Below are 24,943 nucleotides of genomic sequence, written 5' to 3'. Positions count from 1 at the left end.
AAAAACAAACACAGACCATAGAGAGTTTCTATGGGGACAGGGAAGATCAAAACACAAAGTCAGAAGAAGACAACACTGTCAATATAACTACATTTGAAAACTCAAAGGGGAACATGAAGGGTCTCAAGGGGTCTCAAGCCCAAATGGCCTTCTTGGAAGAGCTCAAGAACAATTTTAAAAGAGAAGAGAAGTAAAGAAGTAGAAAAAAAGGTGGGAAAAGAAATGAGAGGTATGCAAGAGATAGTCAACAGCTTGGAAAAGGAAAGACAAAAACTGACTGTAGAAAACAATTCCTTAAAAAATACAAATGGCCAAATGGGAAAAAAAATATTCACTGAAGAAAACAACTCCTTAAAAAGTAGAATTGGCCATATGGAAAAGGAGGAACAAAAACTAACTGAGGAAAACAATTCATTAAAACTTGGAATTGGGATAATGGTTTTTGTGTATGTGATAGATTTGTTTAGGTACTTCATGCATGTTTGTGTTTTAAAATATAAAATATTTCATTTCCCATTTAAATTTGTGCAGTATAAATAAAATCAATGAATAAAAAAATAGAATTGGGCAAGTGGAAGCTAATGACTCTATGAGACATCAAGAATCAGGCAAACAAAATCAAAATAATGAAAAAAATAGAAATAAAATGAGGTAAAATACCTCATTGGAAAAACAACTGACTAGAAAAATAGATCCAGGAGAGGTAACTTAAAAATTATTGGTCTACCAGAAAGACATGATCAAAACAAGAGCCTAGACAGCATCTTTCAAGAAATTATTATTCCAGGAGCCAAGACGGTAGAATAAGCAGTAAGTTGTTCTCACTCCCCCTTCTTGGCCTCTAAAAACTTAGAAGATATCACCCCAGGAAAAATTCTAGAACAGCAGAGCCAGTAGAAAGACAAAGTACAACAGTCTTTTAGCCTGGGAGGGTTGGGGGATTAATGGGAAAGGTCTCGCTCTGGTTGAAGGTGAGCAGTAGAAGATGGATGGCATCCTGGCAAGTCTGCCCTCAGGAAACCAGCAGGAGATTCTGACGTCCAGGGTAGTGGAGCAGGTAAGTTCCAACACTGGGACCCCCATGTGCCTTTGCACAGCCAAGGGAACCAGCAGACCAAGTGGCATAGCATACAAATTCTTAGAGGAGAGATTAAGTGAGTTACAGAAGGAAATAGACAACAAAACTATACTGCTGGGAGATCTTAACTTCCCCCTCTCAGAACTAGATCAATCTAACCACAAAATAAACTAGAAATAAGTTAAGGAGGTATATTAAATTTTAAAAAATTTAGATATGGTAGACCTCTGCAGAAAATTGAATGGGGATAGAAAGGAATGTACCTTTTTCTCAGTGGTACATTGCACCTACACAAAAATCTATCATGTACTAGGGCATAAAACTCACAATCCAATGCAGAAAGACAGAAATATTAAATTCATCCTTTTCGGATCATGATACAAAAAATGTAATAAAGGGCCATGGAAAGATAGAGTAAAAATTAATTGGAAACTAAATAATCTAATCCTAAAGAATGAGTGGGTGAAACAAAAAATCATAGAAGCACTTAATAACTTCATCAAAGAGAATGACAATAATGAGACAACATACCAAATCTTATGGGATGCAGCCAAAGCAGTTCTTAGAGAAAATTTTATAACTTTAAATGTGTACATAAATAAAATAGAGAAAAAAACTTAATGGGATAATGTACCTGGGCATAGCATGAAAATCCATCAAATAAAATCTTCTTTGTTACTTACTGAAAATTCCATTTTAAGAATATAAATTGGCATGATACAAATTGGATTATGAAAATGCATACTCAATCTTTTACAATTTTGGAAAATTTGAAACAATGAACCAAATTCTCTTGAATTATATCACATATGGAAACCATCATAGGAGTCAAAATAAGTAAAAATAATTTCAGTCGAATCATGAAGAGAAATAGGAACTCTATTTTTTAATCTGGAATATTATTATCTGCAACACAGGACTGAAACAAAACTTCTCTTAAAAAAGAAAGATGAGAGTTAAGAATCACCAGAGTCCTTTGGAACATTTTGAGTTCCAGGTGGAGGAAAGCAAAATGATTACAAAATGAAAAGGGTCTGGTGATGAGAATGGGTAGATGTCATTGTAGGGAGTGCTGTGGTCTTTTAAATTGTGAACATTAAATGTTTTGTTCTTGTTTATTATTGTTCTTGAGGGGACTTTTCTTACAATTGTTGCTACAAGTGCTCTCTCCCCTTCAAGAATGTAAATTCTTTGAAGTCAGGGACTGTGTTGGATATATTTCCATATATCCTGTGCAATATTTGATTCACAGGACAACTTACATAATTATGTAAATGTGAACTAAAAAGAAATCCTTGCTAACCAGTTAATAGCTATTACAATGAGAAGCTCATTATTGAACTAATCAATAAAGCAATCAGCTTAGGTACTACAACTATATAGTTTGTTTTATTAGCATTCAGAAACTGTAGCTTTCTCCTATCCTTTCTGACAACAGCTAATATAGGAGTTCTCAAATTTAAATTAATTTAAAATAAATTTCAATTAATAAATTTAATGCACTAATGAAAATGGAATTATGCTATTATACAGCCATATAGCCTTTGAGCAAAATTATTGGTTTGTCATAATTAGCAGCAAAGTTGATGCGGATTTATCATCCCAACACCGAAAAATTTTGCCTGTAAATTAGCTGCTCTAGTGGTGCGAGTATGGTAGTATACAGGTTAGGATATTTGGAAGGTCAGTGGCTTGGTGATGTTTCCTAGCCACAATTTTTATAAAGATAAAAGTTGTGGATTGAAACTAGAATTCATCTAAAATCGAACTCATCTTTTCCTGGAAACATACTTCTCTTCCCGACATCCCTATCTCTCCATGCATCCATCATTATATTATTCAGTGCTAATAATTTCTCCGTCTCACATACCCAACCAGATACACCAAATCCTAATAATTCTATCTACTCTATCTCTTCTAATCTTTCCTTTCCTTGCTCACATCACAACATTAAGTCCTTTTACCTCACAAAAAGTATCCAAATTGTCCTCTTATCTCTTCTCTACACTCTCTAATTCACAGAATCACACAATTTCAAAGTGGGATGGAAACTCAATGACTTTCACATCCAACCAATACCTGAAAATTAATTCCTTCTACAATATACCCAACAAGTACTACTTAGCCTTTGCTTCAAGGCCTTCAATCAAAGAGAACACAGCACTTTTTAAAGAAACACAACCCACTTTTAGATAGATCTAATTCTTAAGAAGTTTTCTTTTATGTTAAGGCAAAATTAGTGCTTTGAAACTTGTACCCATTATTCCTACCTGTATTTAATTAAATTCATCAACATTTATTAAGCACTAATACTTTTAAGTCTTTTTACTAGGTGTTGGGGAGACAGACAAAAATAGTTAATAATTTAGTTAATAAACATTTTTAAGCACCTACTATATGCCAGGGTTTAGACTAAGTGCTGCGAATACAAATACCAATACAAGAAGTTTCTTCTCTCAAGGAGCTTATAATCAAATGGGGAAGACAACACACAAAAGGAAGCTGAAAAGTTGGGAGGAGATACCCAAATCAGGGGCATGGTGGAGAAATCTAAGAAATCACAGAATAATTTAATTAAGTAAGAAATGTGGAGATGTTCTGAGCTGAGCTCCCTCCTTAAAGGAGGTTATCCAATTCAATTGGAGAGGCAGATGTTAGTGATGAGCTAGACCAAGAATAATGGGATCTTGAAGGATGATTCTAATAATAAGTTTCCAGCAGCATGGTGGGGAAGTCAGAGAAGTTCCAGAGTAGTATAGCCAGGTGAGAAATGAAGAAAAAATAAAAGTTTCTGCCTCAAGTCACTTCCATTCTACATAGTTCTGCTCTTAACTAAACAGAACAAGTCTAATCCCCTTTCTGTGTGAAAACCATTCAAATACTTGAAGATATATTAAGATCATCACCCATCTCATTATGCCCCACACACACTCTTCACTTCTCCAGAGCAAACATCCTCAGTCACTTTAACCCATCTTCATACGGCCTGACATAAATTCAGGTGTCTTCCACTGCCTTCCTTTCAATGTTCTCCGGGTTATTAATGTCCTTCACACAATGTGTGCCTACAACTGAATGCAATATTCTAGATGTAAACTTACCAGAACAAAGGATAGCAGGAATATAATTTCTGGAATCTATACTCTTATTCAGCTTGGGATCAAATTATCTTTTTGGACACCACATAGTTTTACTTGCATTATGCTTTTGTTCACTGAAACTAACACAATCTTTTTCAGGTGAACTACTATTTAGCCGCACCTCTAAAATCAAATATTGCACAGGATATATGGTCACTTATAAAGTGACCTTTTTACCCAAAGTATAAGATTTTATATTAATTCCTATTAAATTGAACATTATTTGATTTCATTCAATGCTCTAGCTTTTTTAAATCTGACTTTTGTCATCTAATATAATATCTATTCCTACTAGCTTGGAGTCATCTAAAAATTTAATAGAGCATGCCAGGGATAATTTTATCCATCACTGAAACAATACTAAACATAACATGGCCAACAGAAATTCCAGGGGTCCATCTAACTCTTAGTGACCCTACATACCAGGACCTCCAAAGACCATGTTCCCATGTCTTGAGATATTTAATTCATTCAGATTAAGCATTCAGTATTATGGTTGAGCTATCCCAAATAATAGGTGAGTGAAAACCTCCTATATAAACCTGTCACAGTACTTGCATTGCATTGCATCTACCCCTTCACTCAGAAACCAAGACTTCCTAGAATAGACATCTTGCCATCTGCTCAACTGGTGAATGTACACACTTCTCGTCCTCTCTGAGCCTTTCATCTTTTGCCCTTTTGGGGAAAATAATAATCAAATCAGTGCCCCCATTGCTACTGGAAAGTGTGTGCAATTGACTGGCATATGACTGTACTCAAAACCTCTGTGACTTTCCAGATGGAAATTTCCTTCCCTATTCCTCATTCCCCTATAGGTGTTGTACCTCCCTACTGGAATATAAAATCCATTTTATTGTTGTTACTGAGTTATTTCAGTGATGTCTGTGATCCTATTTGGGGTTACCTTGGCAAAGATATTGGAGTGGCTTGCCATTTCCTTCTCTAGCTCATTTTACAGATGAGGAGATAAGGGAAAGAGGGTTAATTGACTTGCCCAGGGTAACACAGATAGTAAGTGTCAGAGGCCAGATTTGAACTCAGGTCCTTCTGACTCCAGGGCTGGCACTCTATACGTTGTGCCACCTAGCTACCCAATATAAAATCCATATAGGCAGTAATTGTTTCACTTTTGTATTTTCATCCATAGTGCTTAGCACTATGCCTAGTTCACAGTGGACATTTAATAAGTGTTCATTCATTCATTTAAAGATTACTATTTGGGTATGGCCAGTTAGTCAATTCCAAATCCATATCATTATACTATCATCTAGCCCAAATTTATCAATGTTTTGCACATGACTAGTTTTACAGGCTTTACCATATGCTTTGCTAAAACTTAGGCAAATAATAGTATACCATTTCCCAGATATAACAATTTAGTAACCTTGTCAAAAAAGGAAATAAGTTTAGTCATGTTATTAAAGATATTATGCTTTCTTTGTGATCACTCTTTCTTTTTCTAGATATTTACTAGTCATCTCTCATGAATTCTAAATCTCAAATACTTTCTATGGAAGTCTCTTTGGTTTCTCCCTGATAGCACAAGAAGACTAGCAGAATCAAATTATTGTTTCATAATAATGATGTCTCAGTTAAATTATTTCTTGCAATCATAAATGCTCTGCTGGTTCTCAGTTCAGTTCTCTATTGATTCCCCAGAGCAAAGCATCTCTTGGCCCTTCTCCAACCATGGATATTTTCCTTGGCCTCTTTAGTTTACTGGAATAGTTCTCCTTTTTCTTCTTCATTTATTTTAAGACTACAAGGATTTGCCCCTTAATCTTAAATATTATAGCCTCCAATCCAACCAGGGTAACCTACTTTGCATCTCTCTACTGTATATTCAAAATAATGAATATTTCAGATTTTACTGAATCCTAGCTCCAGGACTACCCTAGTCATATCATTTTAGGAATACATCACTAGTCCCTTCCCCAGAATAAAACAAATAAGAGATCAAAGTAATACCAATGTCAAAGTGTCCTTATCACTGACACCTCATTAGTTTTTGACAATCTATTCTTGTTCTTCAGCTGTCCCTTACTTTATCATTCACTGGACTAACATTTATTAGGCATTTACTGTATAGAAAGTAGTGTGTTCTGTGCTAAAGGAGACATAAAGTGTCAGTAAGCCAGTTCTTGATATCATTGATAATTTCCAGCCAAAGGCAACTTAGAAGGTTAGCAGGAAAGATTTGCCATGCTGGAACGAGAGTAAAGTGCAGTCCAGTGCAGGCTGCACCAGAACAGACCAGGACTCAGCAAACCAGGAGGAGGCCTTGGGAGTGACTGAATCAGTAGCAGTAGCAGTGGCTGCTTTCAGAGCTTTCAGCTTACATACAGTGAGGGGGTTGAACAACTAACTGGTCAACTTTTCTTTACATAGATGCTAACTTACCTTTACAGACTTGCTTTGATTATGTAGTCATGATTTACTTCTCAGTCTCTACACTCCTTTTACTGATTAACATCAGAAAGACAAAGACACAATAAGGGTATATCACTCACTTATTTCTAGGACACATCACAAACCCATGTCTAGGTGCCCTTCCATCCTTAGAAAGTTTCTGTCTTCTGATTATTTTCTTCCCTCAGTCTACCTAACTCTAGGTCTTAATTGATATACAAATGACTAAGTTTTTAATTTAGCAACTCCACACCACATTACCTTAGCTTAGTACTGGTTCTTCTGACATGCCTACCTGCCTGCAAACAGACAACAATAGTGCCTAATGTGTGCCAGGCACTGTGTGAAATATTGGTAATAGAAACACAAAAGCAAAATGGTCCTTACTGTGAAGGCCCTTACAACCTACTTGGGGAAGGCTCCAAGCACATATATAGGCACCTACAAAAAAGATACAGAATAGATGCAAGATAATATTGGAGGAAAGGCACTAGCAGTAGTGTGGATCAGGGAAGAATGCAAAAGGAAACACTGAACTTCAGCCCAGAAAGAAACCAGGAGGCTTAGATTCTTAAAATCTAGCCACTGCTTACTCATGTTCAGACTCCTTAAGAGTCTGCCCAATATGAGGGATATTCTAATAAACCTTGTCTTTGGCTGAAAAAAAAAAGAAACCAGGAGTTCTAAGAGGCAAATGTGAGGAAGAAGTGAATTGCAGCATCAGGTCAGCCACTGCAAAGGTATGGAGAAAGGATATCAACTGCCTTGTGTGAAGGAGAGAAAGGACTGTTTAGTTAGAGCATAATTTTAGTGAAGCAGAGTAATTTTTTTTAAGGATGGAAAGGTAGGATAGAGCCATTTTGTGAATGGCCTAAATGCCAAATGGGAGGATTTATATTTGATCCACAAGGCCAAAGGAAGCCACTGTACTTTACTGAATGTGTGAGGTCAGATATGAACTCTAGGAAAACCACACTGGCAACTGTGTAGAGGATGAATTGGAGAGATGACAGATGAGGCAACAAGATCAATTAGGATGATATAGAAGTAGACCAGAGGAGAGCTGATGAGGGCTTGATCTAGGCTGTTGACTCAGTGAACGGGAATGGGAGTTGAGATTACAGATAAAAAGGATATTGTGACAATAGAAATTAAAGTTACTTGCTAGATGTGTGGCATGAATGAGAATGATAATAAGTTTGTGAACTTGAGTATCTGGTATCCTGACAGAAATCAGTAAATTTGGAAAAGAGGTTGACTTGGAACAAAGATGATAATGACCATTGTTTGGGCTATGTCGAATATGGTGTCTATGGTAAATCCAGTTGTAACTCAGGCAGGCAGGCAGTCAATAAATATTTATTTAGCATGGCACACTGCTTCAGTGGAAAAAATGAAATGTATATAGTATAGTTAGGCATGTACAAGTTAAAACCTTCATTGTTGGAGGGAATATACATATTGATGAGATTACATATTCATATGAGTGCTATAGCATGTGCCTTGACATATGAAGTAATTATACACAGTAAGACTTCTTTAGGAATAACAATTTTATTTTATTTAACTGACGAATTACATATATAATTTGTTATTGTTATCTAGAGGGCCTAAATACTATTTAATAATTAAATAATGAAAGCAAAGCTATCTACTGCCCACACCATGAACTCATCATGTGCACTATGAAATTATTTAATAGGAAAGTGTAAGGAAGAATATAAAACAGAAATTACATAGTTCTCAAATAGGTCTTGAGTTGAGAATTCATTATCAAATTTGGGTGATCCTGACAAATGATATTGATCATTAGACTGCCAAATTAAATAATCTCAGAAAAATTATTTCAGTCATGGGAAAACAGAATCAAAGAATCCAAAATACTAGAAAAAGGACTTATAAATGGAGAACATTGTTTGATTAGTAGTGTTTTTGCCAAGACACAATTTGGATTTTATGCTGAAAATTATTTTCCTACTAGTTAGGGTAGGGAATAAAATAGTAAATGTTTGCTTTTTCTGATTTATATTTAAAAGTATAATTAGCCAAAGTTGCTTGTATTTTAAAATAATAAAATTAGGCATATTTATTCCTATTGAACAATAATTCCACTTACTCACCACCATCTTCCAGAAAGGAAAAATTTTCCAACAGCTTGTTATTTGCTAACCAGTCAAGCCAACAAAAATTCTAGTGTGTCATATGGAGTTATTCACTACGAAATGCATTCAATTATTAATTTTCATATTGATGACTCTTATATTTGTCAGAGTCATACTTCAGCATACTATTTTTCAATTACAGATTGTACAGAATAGTTATTAAAGTTATAAAAGAATTACAGAAGATATGGAATACAGGGGAAATAAAAGACTACATTCATAAACACTTAACTTTATCATTATAGGCAGAAAGCACTGCTTCATATCCTTAGAAATCTAAGTGACCTGGACATAATTTAGTCTTTCCTAAAGTACATAACCAACACTAGATTAAGCATACTGGAAAGATTATTTTCCTTTCTACATAAGTACCAGGCTTAAAGTATCTGGAAAGAAAATGACATTTCAAGTTAAAACTGACTAAAAGACCAAGCTTCAGAAGTAATTACTGTAATGTAAATTCTCTACTTTTCCAATTTGTCTTTAGGAAAATGACAAAACCCCATTAGTACCACTGGCATGGAGATCCACCTGGTTGGTATTTTTATTCATTTGTATACTTATTGTGTCATGCAAAAGAAGGTATTTTTGGAATGGAAAAACTTTGACCAGTAACTTGTTAGCTGTTTAAATTATTGGCTCTTGTTCTCCTTCTTATCAGTCTTGTTTTCTTCTTATCTCAAAATTAAATCAGATACCTTATGGTTTAAATTAGTTCCTTATTGTATATTAAGACAAAGATCCTATAAAAGGTGAGAATTACTTAGCTGTGTTGACTGCAAAGCCATGTTTTTAATACAGTTGACAATTAAAAACAAATTATATGCTACCATTTCATTTCTCTTTTTCTCATCATTCTTGATTCAAAGGACACAGCCACTATATTTACATGAAAATAAACATCTGGATTAAAAAAAAACAAATCACATTTAGTCAGAAACCCAAATTTATTTTTCCAAATAGCTGAAATGTTCTATATCATTTAGGCCAAAAATGTGAGTGCCTAATTATTTCCCCCTTAACCTTTCTTCTTACTACTCTCTTAATCATAGGTTTATATATTAAAAGCAAGAAGATGTTACCTAAGAGAAATATAGTGACATTAACAAAATTATGAAGGTAAAAGTGAATAGACAAAGGGATAAGGGGAGAGTAGCTAGCTTGGTGTTCAAGGGAGAGGAAATTCAGGGTCAGAATCATACATGAAGCCAGTCAAGGAAAGGTAGAGTTGAATCACATGCTGCTATGTAGAAAGATTAGGCTTAGAAACATTTATTCCTAACTGGTGGGTGACTGGAGAAAAGAGTAAAAGTATCAATAGAAGAATTTAAAGGTTCAAAGTAATGAGATGCATAGTACTATGAGGTAGAAAGGAAGGATTTACTAACATTTGACTTGGATAAATTATTCAAATGCATTTAGTTCTCTTTAGCGGTTTGATGTTGATGAACTAATAACTGTGCAAATTTTTTTAGGAAGAGTCAATATATGCATGCACTTGAAAGCAGTATTTTCCTTTTTTGCCAACATTCAGCCCATTACAAGCTTAGATGAATTTGCTGTGATTACTACATGGAAGAAACATATATCAATATAAATGGTTTCTTTTGTAATCCTGTGTATTTTATTTTATGTATTTAAAAATTTTATGTCTGTATGATATTGGGTCAATCATTTAATAATTTGGAATCCCACCTACCCTATCTAAAAAATTAAGGAGTTATATGAGATGATCTTTAAGGGCTCTTCTGCTTTTTGCTTTATGTAAGAGATAAGAATTATCTATTAGTATACAAAATACTTGTATGTGTGGGGCATGAATTGGTCCATAACCAATTGATTCCTCTCTTTCTTCTCACTGAGCCAAGTGATGAAATCAGAGAAAAGGGCAAAGTAACAGAGAAATGAGGTGTTAATGTGTTAGGAATTTGCAAAGACATATCCACACCTTGTTATCCCCTTAAAATGTGTAAAGAAGTTTTCCTGATGGAATTATAGTAGTTGCTTGCCATTAGCTAGTTAGAGACTAATCTCTAGATTAGTCTAGAGGTCAAATCTCTGGTGTCCTTTAAAAAGAAAATTTGCCAACAGAGAAAGAAAACTACAGACTGATTTCCCTAATGAATATAGATGTGAAAATTTTAAATAAAATATAAGCAAAGAGATTACAGCAACTTGTCACAAGAAAAATACCCTATGACTAGGTAAGGTCGGTTCAATATTAGGAAAACTATCAGCATAATTGATCATATCAACAACAAAACTAACAGAAGACACAAGATCATCCCCATAGATGTAGAAAAAGCTTTTGACAAAATACAACATCCATTTCCATTAAAAATACTAGAGAGGAAAGGAATAAATGTAGTTTTCCTTAAAATAATAAGTAGCATCTACCTAAAACCTTCAGCAAGCATCATATATAATGGGAATAAGCTAGAAGCATTTTCAATAAGATCAGGGGTGAAACAAGGATGACCATTATCACCACTGTTGTTCAATACGGTACTGGAAACATTAGCTTTAGCAATCAGAGAAGAGAAAGAAATTGAAGGTATTAGAATAGGCAAAGAAGAAACAAAGCAATCACTCTTTGGAGATGATATGATGATATACTTACAGAATCCTAGAGAATCAAGTAAAAAAACTACTTGAAACAATAAACAACTTTAGCACAATTGTAGGCTATAAAATAAATCCACATAAATCCTCAGCATTTCTATATATTACCAACAAAGCCTAGCAGCAAGAGATAAAAAGAGAAATTCAAATTACTGTAGACATTATAAAATATTTGGGAGCCTACTTCCCAAAACAAACCCAGGAACTATGTGAACACAATTACAAAACACTTTTCACACAAATAAAGTCACATCTAAATAATTGAAAAAAGATCAGTTGCTCATGGGTAGGTCAACCTAATATAATAAAAAATATAATTCTATCTAAGCTAATTTACTTATTTGGTGCCATACCAATCAAACTACCAAAAATAATTTTATAGAGTGATATTGTTTTTCTCCCATAGTAATGGAGATATGTGTGTGTGTGTGTATTAAAATCTAGATACTTATCTGAATCTGAGCCATGTTTATTCATTTAAAGATAAAGGTAGAGTTGAGAAAGGAGGGAGACAAAGAGATCATTAGATCATTTCTTCTTTGCCTATCCATTTTCACATATATATTCATTAGGGAAATAAGTCTATATGGATAGCATTTTCCATCATGAGATTTGGTCAAACCTCTGGTGTCCTTTAAAAAGAAAATTTGCCAACAGAGAAAGAAAACTATAGACTGATTTCCCCAATGATCATAAAAATAGGGAAAGGACTTACATGTACAAAAATATTTATAGCAGTTCTTTTTGTGGTGGTAAAGAATTGGAAATTGAGGGGATGCCCATCAACAGGGGAATGGCTGAACAAGTTGTGGTATATGAAGGTAATGGAATACTATTGTGCTATAAGAAATGATGAGCAGGCAGCCTTCAGAAAAACCTGGAAAGACTTGTATGGAATAATGCTGAGTGAAGTGAGCAGAACCAGGAGAATATTATACACAGTAACAGCCACATTGTGTGATGACTAACATTGATAGACTTAGCCCTTCTCAGTAATGCAAGGATCTAAGACATCTCCAAAAATCTCATGATGGAAAATGCTATCCATATCCAAAGAAAGAACTATGGAGTGTGAATGTAGATCGAAGCATACTATTTGCTCTTTTTTTTCTTCTGTTTTGTTTTGTTTCCTCTTTCTTGTGGTTCCTTCTATTGGTTCTAATTCTTCCTTACAACATGACTAAGGTGAAAATATGTTTAACAGAAATGTATATGTATATCCTATATCAGATTGAGTGCCATCTTGGGGACGGAAGGGAAGAAAAACTTAAATCTCAAAAGCTTGTGGAAGTGAATGTTGATGAATCAAAATTAATTATTTTTTTTTAAAAAGGAAAATTTGCCAACCCTGAGAGAAAGGAAGAAGCTATGGGTAGAGTAACCCCTGGGTTAGAAGGCACCTTCCTCTTTTTCATCCATTGTAGCATCTTATAGTGTAGCTATTTGCCCAATAGAAGAAACCATATTAAAAAGGAGGAAGGAAGAGGGAGTGAAGGTTTAGGAGAATGACTTTTGGTAGCAGAGAAGGGAGTCAATTGTGGATTCAAGAAATAATTTGTCCTAGAAGTCATGAGTTAAGTGATTTAGAGGTGAGAAAAAAAAACACCCAGTGATCTCAGAAGAGTAACATGCCCATTAGAGAAACTATACCCAAGGGGAAGAAGCTCAAGGACACCACAAGGAAGAAAATAACATTAGGAATCTGAAGAACCAGAGGAACAAATTGTTTTGCCCACATATGTTTTCTCTTTATGTACCTCGCAACTACTGTACTCTATGCATGCAACTGTTCTTCCCACCAAAGTTATATTTGTGAGAGACTGTGCTATAGGCTTATGGTGAAAGGAAGATGGTAGGTGAATTCTGTGACCACCATTTTTATCATGATATCATAAATGCTTTTAATTTGAGCTTATTGTACCCACTGGATTACTGCTCTATGTAAGTACAACAATGAGATTTTGTGAGCTACAGTTTTAGGAATATAAGACTACAGGGTTTCTTAGAATATTCACCCTATTGGGGACCCAACACACCAATGTGAATGAGAGGTAAAGATAGAATCAAATGAGATGTTAGCTATATAAATGATGAGTCTAAAATTGTTTTTAAAAAGTTTATTCTCTTAAGTAATTATAATATCACACTTATCTATATGATTATTTTGCTTAGTATGTATTTTTTCTGTTGTCATAGATAACATTAAAGTAAACTTCAGTTTAACTCTTGTTATCACAAATTTAAAATTAGTCAATTCTAACTTTTCATTGAAAAAAATGATTGGGGTAGAAGCAGCATCACTAGATTGTAGTAGAATTTAAGTTAGGGCAGCTAGATTGTACATTGGATAGAATGCTGGGCCTAGAGTCAAGAAGACCTAAGTTCAAATCAGGCATCAGATACTTACCATCTGTGCGACCCTGGCCAAATCACTTAATCATATCTGCCCCAGTTTTCTCATGTGCAAAATGAGCTGGAGAAGGAAATGGCAAATCAGTTCAGTATCTTTGCCAGGAAAATCCCAAAAGGGATCAGATATGACTGAACAACAAGCTGGAGAAAATGCATGCATCTAATAATTCAGCAATCATTAATCACTATTTGAAGAGGACAGTGCTATTTGATGGAGTGTTGGAAAACTTACATCAAAGTCCATTCCCTCATATAGCTTATTATCACAGATGCAAATAGTTATAATGCACAGTATTAAAATAAAAGTTGCACTGGAGTTATAAAAGAAAGTGCTATCCTTCATGACTATAACTTAAACAAGATGTCTCTCACATCCATCTTTGGCTGATGATATCAGACTATAAAAAAAGATTAAGTGTCATGACCCAAGAAGGAACTGAAATTAGAGGTTTGAATTAGCTAAGAATTATAAAAGTTATTAACACCATATTGTTATAATAAGGTGATAATTGGTAAGTGTTAAGCCACACTGACACCATGTTTTGCAAAACACTAACAATTTTAGAGTGAGGATTTTTTAGAGTATAAACAGGATTTTTTTTTTAATTTGGGAAAGTGATAGTTTTCTTTTTAAACTGTCTGTGAAGTAGGTTGCATATAAGTAACTCTCTTTACTAGATACAAAGTTAGATACATTTTGGTAAAAAGATACACTGTATAGGAAAACATGATCTAGTTCTCTTTCTAGAAGTCTTATACTAGCTTGTGAACAAGAAAATTGTACCTTCTGTCTTAGAAGAAAGGGTCTGGTAGAACAATCTCAGGATCTTTCTTTGTCTTATGCACTATTCAAAAATTTTATTAATGTCTTACATGAAGACATAGATATCATGCTCATTAAAAATTCAGATTATACTATGATGGGAAGAACAGCTGATGCTGCATGACAGAATAGAGATCTAAAACGCTGTTCACAGTTGAGACTGATAGTATGAACAAAGCAAACTACATTTAATGGGAATAAATTAAAAATTCTAAGTTCGGGTTCAAAAAATAACTTTCAACAAGCTAGGAAAGGCATGACTAATCAACCCTGGGCTTGAGATTCTTCTACCATCTCCTTAATAGAAGATCATAGATAAAGAATTAAATGATAATAAACTAAGGAAAAGAAAGACTTTTGAGGACAACAAAAGGAAGAACATTGTGATTAGTAACTGTATAAAATATATGTGAGGGGGTTGGGAGCCTAAAAGAAATTCAAAGGGCCCATTCCATATTACGTGTTATCAAAATGTCACTGTCTAAAATATGCAGAAATGTAAATGAAGAATCATGAAGTAAATTATGCCTGAAATATCTGGAATTGGGCCATCACAACTCTTTCCTGGGTCAACCAGATCTTGTACAAATACACTTATGTGAAGGAGATAAATATTCCTGGAGTCTAGCAAGTATTTGAACACTAGATGGAATTGCAACATGAGGAACAAGCCTGGGATTCCTACATCAACTTCGTATGGAGATATAAAGAGGTAGATTGAGCACATTGCATTTACAAAAGATTGTCCTCATATACCTTCATGTTAAGAACTAGATCAAGTATGCTTGCTTTGAAGAAAAACCTAGTAACTTTGCTCATGCAAGAGAAATATATAAAAGAGCTTTGGAATTCTTTAGAGAGCAGCATATGGAGGGACATCTCTATGTGTCTTTTTAAAAGTTAGAAGAAATTCTGAAAGAATTTGAAAGATATGAGTGATCTACAAATACATCCTGGATAAGATTCTGAAGCAGGAAGCCCAAGAACTGTTTAAAAATTACACAATCTTTGAAAAGAAATTTTGGACTATGTGAGGTATTGAAGACATCATTGTGAGCAAATGGAGATTCCAGTATAAGAAGTGAAACCTAATCCACATAATTGTGATGCATGGTTTGATTATTTGCAATTGGTAAAAAGAAATGCAGAACCAAACACTGTGTGAGACATGTATGAAAGAATCACTGCCAGTGTGCCACCTATCTAAAAGAAGAAGCAGCAAAAAATATATTTAGATCAACTCTAGATCAACTATGCATTTTATAAAGTGTTGGAGACAAAGTATCCAGAGAGGACTAGACAGATATATCAAAGTTGTTCAGAATTGATTCCTCACAAAAAAGTTTGTGAAGAATTTGCCAAAATATGGCTACTGTATATCCAGTTAGAAATAAGACAGAAAAACCTACCACTTGCAAGAAGGGTTTGGGAACTTCTATTGACAAGCATCCTCAAAAGAAATTATTTAATGTCTCATTGAGTTGAAGCTTCAGGTTCAAGAATTTGATCATTGCCAAAAACTTTATGGAAAGTTCATGGGACTTGTACCAGAAAATTGCACATCATGGATTGAATTTGCAAAGTTAGAGAAAATTCTTTGAGATATTGAAAGAGTCCAGACAACATATGAGTTGGCTATTAGCCAGCCATGCTTAGACATGCCAAAGATGCTTTGGAAATCCTACACTGATTTTGAAGTTGAACAGGAGAGAATTGGAAAAAAAACAGATATTTAGCAGAGATTGCTTCAATGAACACAACATGTCTAGGAATAGATTAGTTTTCCCAATTTGAGCTGTCTGAAAGAAATGAAGAAAGCTTAACTAAATGCAAACAAATGAATGAAGCCAACAAAACTATGAGAAGTTGTGAAAAGAAAGAAGAAAGTACTTTGAAGATGAATTTGAAGATGAATCATAAGGAGAGAGTGGACAAAGTTGCACCACAGAAAGTCAAGAAGTGAAGAAAAGTATAGGCAGGAGATGGGTCTGATGTTGGTGGGGAGGATAGTACAATTATATCTTTCCAGAAGATGCTGCAAACCAGCCCAACCTCAAACTGCTGGTGGTGGCCAATCTTTGGAAAGAACGGCAGCAAGAAAATGATATGACAGTGCAAGACCCAGACAAAAACATAGATGAGAGTGAATGTTGATTTTTTTCCATGTTGTTGCATTTTTGTTATTTTTATAAATTCTTATTCTGTAATTATAGTGACAGGAAATTTTTGTTGAGTAATTTTTATCAGTGGTGAACCTTTTACCTTTCCTATTCTATGCCATCAAAATATTGCAGAGTTAGCATTGAGGAGACTGTAAATAAAGGATATAAAATTCTTTATAACACAGATTTATCTGTTTTGTAGATAATATTTAATGTCTTTTCAAAATGCAGAATTTTTGTAAATGCCTGAGATGGGACTGAATATATAACTACATATTCACAGGAAAATTTTCAAATGTCATCTTTTCAAGAAGTAATCATTAGGCTTTTATTGTTCTATACTGTTTCCTGTTAAAGAACTAGTCTGTCATTTATAATGTGTAAAATTTGTGCTACATCTTGGTTTTCATAGATATAAGATTCTTCATGGGAAATTGCTGGGTTAACTCAGATGAATATAAACATTAAGTACATAAACATTTATAAAAACCATTCAGCTTTGGCTAAACTGTTTTCAGAGGTAATATGACATAGTAGATAGAGTATTAGAGTTGGAGTCAGGAATGCCTGAGTGTGAATACCTACAAGGTGTATAATATTGGGAAAATCACTTGGCCTTCAATGCCACAGTTTACTCATCTATAAAATAGGAATGATGATAGCACATGCCTCTCAGAGTTAAGGATCAAGTGAGAAAATATATGTAAAGTGGTCTGGACACTTTAGAGAGCTGTGTTAGTTACTAGAGAATGTTAATTTAGAAAATTCCTTATGGAGAATATAGCCAACTCTGAAGAGAACCTAAATACATTAAGTAAAGTCAGGATAAAAATTACAGTGTTAAGTGCCGAATTTAAACAGATGAACAGAAGTTGAAAATGTATCCTCCTAGCTTGTATAAATGCCATACTAAGTGTACTTTCCACACTGTATATGAACCTTTAGAGACAGCCAGAGGGCTGGATTTAGAATCAGGAAAATTTGAATTGAAATCTCATCTCAGATACATAATAGCTGTGTGACCCTGGTCAAGTTATTTAAACTGTCCATCTCAGTTTCCTCATCAGGATTCCTGGGAGGGTTATATGAAATAATGCATGCAAATGGTTTTGCAAACCTTAAAGCACCATATGAATGTTAGCTGTATCTTAACATAACACATGGTATAGTATATAGGGGGTGTTCAGGGAAGACTAGTATCTCTGGTGTAAGGGCTGTTGAATGCTTTTCAGGGCTACTTTCTACCTTTGGTTTCCACCTGATCCAACCAACTCTGATCTGGGACTCCAAAAAGCTGTAGCATGCTCAGCAGTCACACTCAAGTAAACTGTTTCTGCAGACAGGCTACAGCAGGTTAAGGGTAACCAAGGGGTCTCCAACCCATTGATGAGTTAGGGAAGTGTCTACTGCAGACTTTCCCTGGTAGAAGAAGCACAGCAGAACAGTTTGTTCCAATGGCTACGAAGGCAACTAAAGCAAGCACTGTGGAGCACTTAGAGCTTGGTTCAACATCAAAGATGCCAACAACATCAACCATATAATCCAGTAAGGCAATCCAGTAAGAGGCTCTTAAGCAAAGCACAGATCAGCAACTAATCACCAAATAGGCTAATATAAAACAGAAAAGAACCTCAGAACAAAAACTCAGAAGAGGACAACAATATCGGATTGCCTATATGCAAAGCCTCAAAGGAGAAAAAGAATTGGAGTCGAGACCAAAAAGCCTTCTTGGAAGAACTCTAAAAGAATTTTAAAAATCAAATAAGAGAGGCCAGGAAAGGAATAAACACCTCTCTTTTGATCATACCACCTTGGAAAAACTGAAAATTTACAGATCCCTAGGGATAACTCTGAAAACAGCTACACAAAACCCCTGAAGCTTGGGACTGTACGCCCTCCACACTGAAAGCAGACCCCTACCTTAACAAAAAGTTTAAAAGTCAAATAATTGGGTGGGGTCATGAGCAAACTGTGCAAAAAAAAGTCAGACCACAGAATCTTACTTTGGTGACACAGAAGATCAATACATACAACCAGAGGAAGACAACAAAGTCAAAGTTTCTACATCCAAAGCTTCCAAGAAAAAGATGAATTGGTCTCAGGCCATGGAAGAGCTCAAAAAAGATTTTCAAAAGCAAGTAAGAGAAGTAGAGGAAAAACTGGGAAGAGAAATGAGAAGTGATGCAAGAAAATAATGAAAAACGAGTCAACAGCTTGCTAAAGGAGATCCCAAAAAATACTGAAGAAAACAACAACTTAAAAAATAGACTAATCCAAATAGCAAAAGAGGTCCAAAAAGCCAATGAGGAGAAGAATGCCTTAAAAATCAAAATTGGCCAATTGGAAAAGGAGTCTGACTGAAGAAAATAATTCCTTAAATGAAATGACAGTTAATGACTCTATGAGAAATCAAGAAAGTATAAAACAAAATCAAAAGAATGAAAAAATAGAAGACAGTGAAATGTCTCATTGGAAAAACTACTGACCTGGAAAATATATCCAGGAGAGAAAATTTAAAAATGATTGGACTACATGAAAGCCATGATCAAAAAAAAAAGAGCCCAGACATCATCTTAAAAGAAATTATCAAGGAAAACTGCCCTGATATTCTACAACCAGAGGGTAAAATAGAAACGGAAAGAATCCACCAATCACCTCCTGAAAGAGATCCCCAAAGGAAAGCTCTAGGAATACTGTAGCTAAATTCCAGAGTTTCCATGTCAAGGAAAAAATGTTGCCAGCAGCCAGAAAGAAACAATTCAAGTATTGTAGAAACACAATCAGGATAACCTAAGATTTAGCGGCTTCTATGTTAATGGATCATAGGGCTTGGAATATGATATTCCAGAGGTTAAAGGATATAGGATTAAAATCAAAAATTACCTACCCAGCAAAATTGAGTATAATCTTTCAGGGGAAAAATGGACATTCAATGAAATAGAGGACTTTCAAGCATTCTTGATGAAAAGACCAGAGCTGAACAGTAAATCTGACTTTCAAAAATAAGACTCAAGAGAAGCATAAAAAAGTAAACAAGAAAGAATAATCATAAGAGACTTCTTAAGGTTGAATTGTTTACATTCCCACATGGAAAGATGGTATCTATAACTCATGAGATTTTTCTTAGTATTAGGGTAGTTGGAAGGAATATAGATACATACATACATACATAATATATATATGTCTATACATGTATGTATACATATACATACATACATATGTTTATATATGTGTACATACATACATATATAGAAATATATATGTATGCACGTATATAGAGAGACAGACAGACAGACAGAGGGCACAGAGTGAGTTGACTATGAAGGGATGATATGTAAAAAATAAAAAAGAGGTGAGAGAGAATTGTACTGACAGGAGGAGAAAGGAAGAGATAGAATGGGGTAAATTATCTCACCAAAAAGAAGCAAGAAGTTTTTGCCGTGGAGGGGAAGATGGGAGAGGTGAGAGGGAGTGAATGAATCTTATTCTCATTGGATTTGTATTAAGGAGGGAATAACATGCACACTCAATTGGGTATGGAGATCTATCTTATCCTACAGGAAGATTGAAGGAAAGGGGATAAGGGGGGTGAGTGATGATGGAAGGGAGGGCAGTTTGGGGGATTGGGTAGTCAGAAGTTAATGCTTTTTAACAGGGACAGGGTCAAAAGACAGAATAGAATAAATGAGAGAGCAGGATAGGATGGAGGGAATTATAGTAGTATTTCACAACATGAGTATTATGGAGATATTTTGCATGACTACACATGTATGGCCTATATCAAATAGCTTGCCTTGTAAATGATGATGGGTGGAGAGGGAGGAAGAGAGACCATTTGGAACTCAAAGTTTTAAAAATGAAGTTAAAAGTTGTTTTTATATGCAACTGGAATTAAGATATATAGGAAATGGGGTAATAGAAATCTATCCTGCCCTACAGAAAAATAGAAGGGGAAGGGGATAAAATAAGGGGGATGATGATCAAAAGGAGGGCAGATTGGGGGAAGGGGTATTCAGAATCCGCATTGTCTTGGGGTGGGGGGAGGGGAGAGATGGGGAGAAAATTTGGACCTCAAAATCTTGTGTCAGTGAATGTTGAAAATTTAAAATAAATAATTGTAAAAAAAGAAACCAAAGCTATGTATAGTCATATGAAAAAGTGCTCTAAATCATTTTTATAAGAGAAATGCAAAGTAAAACATCTCTGAGGTACCATCTCATACCTATGAGATTGGCTAATGTGACAGAAAAGGAACATGATAAATTCTGGAGAAGAAGTGGGAAAATTGGGACACTGTTGTACTGTTGTTGGAGTTGTGAACTAATCCAACCATTCTGGAGAGCAATTTGGAACTATGCCCAAAGGGCTATAAAAACATGCATACCCTTTGACCCAGCAATAGCACTATTAGATTTATATCCCAAAGAGATCACAAAAAAGGGAAAAGGACCTACATGTGCAAAAATATTTATAATAGCCCTTTATGTGGTGGCAAAGAATTGGAAATTGAGGCAATGTCCATCAATTGGGGAATGGCTAAATAAGATATGGTATATGAATGTAATGGAATACTACTGTGCAATTAGAAATGATGAATAAGTAGATTTCACATAAAAAAAAAAACTTTGAGTTTCAAATTCTCTCTCTTCCTCCCTCTACAGCCATCATCATTTAGAAGGCAAGCAATTTGATATAGGCTGTACATGTTATGAACTGATGCAGAGTAAAATGAGCAGAACCAGGAAGACATTATACACAGTATCAGCAAGATTGTGTGATGATCAACTATGAATGACTCAGTTTTTCTCAACTATACTATGATTCAAGACAAGTACAAAGGGCTCGCAAAGGAAAATGTTATCTATATCTAAAGAAAGAACTATTGCATTCTGAATGCAGATTGAAGCATATTCTTTCACATTTTTATTCTTTCTCATGTTTTTTCCCCTTTTGATCTGTTTCCTCTTTCACAACAGTGACTAATATGTAAATATGTTTTATATGATAGCACATGTATATACTATATCAAACTGCCTACCATTTTCAGAAGACAGGAAGGGAGGGAGTGAGGGAGAAAAATTTAGAAATAAAAATCTTATACAATTGAATGCTAGAAGTTTTCTTGACATGTCACTGAGGGGGGAAATATTATTAAAAGTAAAAGAAGACATCTCAAGTTGAAAGAATAAAAAAAAGTTTATAATTCTTAAAAGACAATATTTAACATTCATGAGACTTCTGCTTCCTGAAGCCAAGATGGTGGAATAAAAATGTAGTTGCTCTCATCTTCCCCTATCAACCTCTGAAAGCCCAGAAAATATCACCCCAGGAAAAACCCTGGAACAGCTGAACCAGAAGAAAGACCGGAAGCAGCAGTGCAGTAGCCAAAGTAGCTTGAAGGATTAACGGGAAAGGCCCCTCATGCCCTCGAGGAAGGGAAGTAGTACTGAAAAGGAGGCCTCCCAGCAAGTTAGCAGAAAGCCCCACTTTAGCACACTAAGAGGAGATCCTGAAACCCAAATGGTGGAGCGGACAAACACCAAAACCTGGAACTCTGAGTGCCTCAGTGAGGGTGGGGGAACCTGTGGAAACCAGCTCAGAAAACCACCAGGTGACTCCACATTCTACAGTAAATGGATCTCCCAGTGTCTCACCAAAAATAAGGGAAGCAGCGCTACAAAGGATCCTAGGCAGATAAACACCCTGCAACAACCATCTGAAAGGAGCTGAAGAAAGCAAAAGGAAAGGAAAAGCAGGCAACCTAGAGTTGCCCTAGAGTTCCAGCCTTGCTGATTCCAGCCCAACACCAGGTAAACTGCCAGAACCCTACAGCCTCCAATTGCCAACATTGGTGTCCCCAGCACACAAAACCAGGGACCAAAACCTAGACTCCCAACACAAGAAACTTGGATCACTGCCCTCTGCTCCCCAGCAGGAGAGCTCAACCTCTTTAAAAGCCAGGGAATAAGGAAACAACATAAGCAAAAAAAAAAAAAAAAAGTACCATAGCTCCATATGAGAAGAGTGAAGATCAAGGCAGAAATTCTGAAGAGGCCAACATTGTCAAAAAACCAACATCTGGAACCTCAAAAGGGAATATGAACTGGTCTGAAGCCCAAAAAGCCTTCTTAGAAGAGCTCAAGAAGGATTTTTAAAGTCAAATGAGAGATTTAGAAGAGTCCTTAAAAAATACAATTGGCCAAGTGGAAAAAAAGTACACTGAAGAAAACAAATCCCTAAAAAATACAATTGATCAAATGGGGAAGGAGGTACGAAATCTAATAGAAGAAAACAATTTGTTAAAAGTTAGAATTGGGCAAATGGAAACTAATGACTCTAAGAGAGGGCAAGAATCAGTCAAACAGAAACAAAAAAAATGAAAAAAAAAAGATGAAAACGTAAAATACCTCATTGGTAAAACAGCTGACCTGAAAAATTGATCCAGGAGAGAAAATTTAAAAATTAGTGGTCCACCTGAAAATCATGATGAAAAAAAAAAAGAGCCTGGACAGTATCTTTCAGGAAATCATCAAGGAAAACTGCCCTGAGGTCCTAGAACCAGAAGGTAAAATAGCCATGGAAAGAATTCACTGATCACCTCCTGAAAGAGATCCCAAATTGAAAACACCAAAGAACATAGTAGCCAAATTCCAAAATTACCAGGTCAAAGAGAAAATACTGCAAGCAGCCAGAAAGAAACAATTTAAATATCACGGAAGCACAGTCAGGATTACACAGGACCTTGCAGCTTTTCCATTAAAAGACCATAGGGCGTGGAACATGATATTCCATAAGGCAAAGGAGCTTGGATTACAGCCAAGGTTCAACTACTCAGCGAAAATGAGTGTGATATTTCAGGGGAGGAGATGGATATTCAATGAAATAGGGGGCTTCCAAACCTTCCTGATAAAAAGACCAGAACTCAACAGAAAATTTGATCTTCAAGTACAAGACCCAAGAGAGACATAAAAAGATAAATGGGACAGAAAGATACAATATGTTGTTAATAAGGGCAAACATTTACATCCCTACAAGAAAAGATGACACTTGCAACTCTTGAGAATTGTATTGTTATTACACCATGTTAAAGGAGTATACATAAAAGGGGTGAATATAAGTTGACTTTGATGTAATGATTAAAAAAAAATCTAATCAAGTGAGTTAAATGGATCCAAGTAAGTGGATTAATCTGATCTAAGAAAATGTACTGAGAAAGGAGGAGGCAGACAAGGGTAAATTACATTACAGGAAAAGACACAAAAACCTATTACAGCAGAGGGAAAGAAGGGAGGAAGATGAACATTGTTTGAACCTTACTCTCAACAGATTTGGCTCAAGAAGGGAATAATATAACCAGTCAGGTATAGAAATCTAACTTATCCTATAGGCAGTAGGAGGGAAAAGGAGAAAGAAAAGGGAGAGGGGATAGAAGGGAGGGAAGAAGCAGTAAGGGTAAAGGGGAAGAAAAGAGACAGGGCTAATAGAAGGAAGGAGGGACTGAGGGAGGCTGTGGTCAAAAGCAAAACACTAGTGAGGAGGGAAAAGGAGAAATGAGAAAGAAAAGCATAAACAGGGTGAGGGGGAAAGGATGAAGAGAAAGGCACAGATGGTGATCACAACTGTGAATGTGAATGGGATGAATTCTCCCATAAAATGGAAGCAGATAGCAGAATGGATTAAAAACTATAATCCTACAATATGTTCTTTATAATAAACACATTTGAAAAAGAGTGACACACACAGGGTACAGGTTAAAGCCTGGAGCAGAATGTATTATGCTTCAGCTAAATTAAAAAAAGCAGGGTTAGCAATCCTGATCTCAGACAAATCAAAAACAAAAATAGATCTTATCAAAAGAGATAAGGAAGGAAACTATATCCTGCTAAAAGGCACCATAGACAATGAAGTAATATCATTACTAAACATATTAGCACCAAATGGTATAGCATCCAGATTTTTAGAGAAGTTCAGGGAGTTATAGGAAGAAATAGACAGCAAAACTATACTGGTGGGGAACCTTAATATTCCCCTCTCTGAACTAGATAAATCTAACCACAAAATAAACAAGAAAGAAGTTAAGGAGGTGAACAGAACATTAGAAAAAATAGGTATCACAGACCTCTGGAGAAAAT

At 35.3% G+C, this 24,943-nt stretch overlaps 1 protein-coding gene and 1 pseudogene across 1 annotated transcript in view; one reads left to right on the top strand and one right to left on the bottom strand.

Moving 5' to 3' along the window:
- CCDC102B (coiled-coil domain containing 102B) overlaps positions 1-24,943 on the bottom strand; it is a 787,870-nt gene that overhangs the window by 275,854 nt on the left and 487,073 nt on the right. The gene's annotated exons all lie outside the window — the stretch shown is intronic.
- Positions 14,931-16,803, top strand: LOC114035962 (annotated as a pseudogene).

Source organism: Vombatus ursinus, unplaced genomic scaffold (assembly GCF_900497805.2).
Source record: "Vombatus ursinus unplaced genomic scaffold, bare-nosed wombat genome assembly UNPS02009573.1, whole genome shotgun sequence".
Taxonomy (NCBI): Eukaryota; Metazoa; Chordata; class Mammalia; order Diprotodontia; family Vombatidae; genus Vombatus; species Vombatus ursinus.
Note: the sequence above shows the minus strand (reverse complement) of the source record. Positions and strands in the feature narration are given on the sequence as shown.